This window comes from Arachis hypogaea, chromosome 11 (assembly GCF_003086295.3).
Source record: "Arachis hypogaea cultivar Tifrunner chromosome 11, arahy.Tifrunner.gnm2.J5K5, whole genome shotgun sequence".
Classification (NCBI taxonomy): Eukaryota; Viridiplantae; Streptophyta; class Magnoliopsida; order Fabales; family Fabaceae; genus Arachis; species Arachis hypogaea.
The window spans coordinates 49,289,682-49,292,138 of NC_092046.1; the positions used below are offsets into that span (position 1 = coordinate 49,289,682).

The window sequence follows — 2,457 nt, forward strand, 5'->3', positions numbered from 1 at the left end:
ACCTATTTCTTCCACCATTATTATTGAAGCCTTGTTGAGATTTTTGTTGGTCCTTCCATGAGAAATTTGGATGATTTCTCCATGAAGGATCATAGGTGTTTCCATAGGGTTCTCCCATGTAATTCACCTCTGCCATTGCAGGATTCTCAGGATAATAAGCTTCTTCTTCAGAAGATGCTTCTTTAGTACTGTTGGATGCAGCTTGCAATCCATTCAAACTCTGAGAAATCATATTAACTTGTTGAGTTAATATTTTGTTCTGAGCCAATATGGCATTCAGAGTATCAATCTCAATAACTCCCTTCTTTTGAGGCGTCCCATTGTTCACAGGATTCCTCTCAGAGGTGTACATGAACTGGTTATTTACAACTATTTCAATAAGTTTCTGAGCTTCTGCAGGGGTTTTCTGATGAAGAGATCCTCCTGCAGAATGGTCCAATGACATTTTTGACAACTCAGATAGACCATCAAAGAATATATATATATATATATATATATATATATATATATATATATATATATATATATGATGCTCCATTCTGGAAGCATGTCAGTAGGACACCTTTTGATCAATTGCTTATATCTTTCCCAAGCTTCATAGAGGGACTCACCTTCCTTCTGTCTGAAGGTTTGGATTTCCACTCTAAGCTTGCTCATCTTTTGAAGTGGAAAGAATTTGGCCAGAAAAGTATTGACCAGCTTTTCCCAAGAGTTCAAGCTTTCCTTAGGTTGTGAATCCAACCATGTTCTAGCTCTGTCTCTTACAGCAAAAGGGAAAAGCATAAGCCTGTAGACCTCAGGATCAACTCCATTGGTCTTGACAGTGTCATAGATTTGTAAGAATTCAGCTAAGAACTGATGAGGATCTTCCAATGGAAGTCCATGAAACTTGCAATTCTGCTGCATCAGAGAAACTAATTGAGGCTTAAGCTCAAAGTTGTTTGCTCCAATGGCAGGAGTTGAGATGCTTCTTCCATAGAAGTTAGAGGAGGGTGCAATAAAGTCACCAAGCATCTTCCTTGCATCTCTACCATTGTTATTGGGTTCGGCCATGTCTCCTTCTTTTTTGAAAATTTCTGTCAGATCCTCTCCAGAGGGTTGTGCTTTAGCTTCTCTTAATTTCCTCTTAAGAGTCCTTTCAGGCTCAGGATCAACTTCAATAAGAATGTCTTTATCCCTGTTCCTGCTCATATAAAAAAGAAGAGAACAGAAAAGAAGAGGAATCCTCTATGTCACAGTATAGAGATTCCTTTATGTGAGTAGAAGAAGAGAAGAATAGAAGAAAGAGAAGAGAAAAATTCGAAATTTAAATTAAAATAAAAGGAAAAATATTTTTGTTTTTATTTTAATTATTAGTTAGAATTCAAAAATTAAAAAAAAAATTGAATTTTAAAACAATTAGTTAATTAAAAAGGAATTTTCAAAAAGTGGGGAGGAATTTTCGAAAATTAGAGAGAGAAAATTAGTTAGGTGGTTTTGAAAAAGATATGATTGAAATAGAAAACTTTTAAAATCAAACAAAAAGTTAAGTAGTTAATTGAAAAAATATTTGAAAATAAATTTGGAAAAGATAAGAAGTTAGAAAAGATTTTGAAATTGATTTTGAAAAAAATATGATTGAAATTTTATTTTGAAAAAGATTTGAAAAAGATAGAATTTTTAAATTGAAAATTTGACTTGACTAATAAGAAACAATTAAATTTTAAAACTTTATGACTAAATCAATTCAAATTTTCAAAATTTATGAGAAAAATAAGGAAAAGATATTTTTTTTTTATTTTTGAATTTTTAATGAAGAGAGAGAAAAACATAAAAATAATGCAAAACATAAAAATTCAAGATAAAAACACATGATGCATGCAAGAACACTTTGAATGTCAAGATGAACACCAAGAACACTTCGAAGATCATGATGAACATCAAGAACATATTTTTTGAAAATTTTTGAGAAAAAGAAAAACATGCAAGACACCAAACTTAGAAATTTTCAATGTTTAGACACTAACAAATTGAAAATGCATATGAAAAACAAGAAAAGACACAAAACATGAAAATTCAAAGACTAAACAAAGAAAATCATCAAGAACAACTTGAAGATTTTAAAGGACACATGCATGAATGTTCAAAAATTTTTAGGAAATTAAAAAGATGCAATTGAAACCAAACTTAAAAATTAACACTAGACTCAAACAAAAAACACAAAATTATTTTTTGGTTTTATGATTTTATTAACTTTTTTTTTGAAAATTTTTCGAAAATAAAAAAGCTTAAAAATAAAATAAAATTACCTAATCTGAGCAACAAGATGAACCGTCAGTCGTCCAAACTTGAACAATCCCCGGAAACGGCGGCAAAAACTTGGTGCACGAAATTGTGATCTCAATGGCGCCAACAACTTGGTACGCACAATTGTAATCTTAACTCTTTGTCACAACTCCGCACAACTAACCAGCAAGT

General features: G+C 31.4%; 1 non-coding gene across 1 annotated transcript; it reads left to right on the plus strand.

The window, feature by feature from the left end:
* Positions 1-543: 543 nt before the first annotated feature.
* LOC112724802 (small nucleolar RNA R71) lies at positions 544-651 on the plus strand. The gene has a single exon (XR_003163947.1). It is a non-coding gene; the product is annotated as a small nucleolar RNA R71 (small nucleolar RNA).
* Positions 652-2,457: the final 1,806 nt, after the last annotated feature.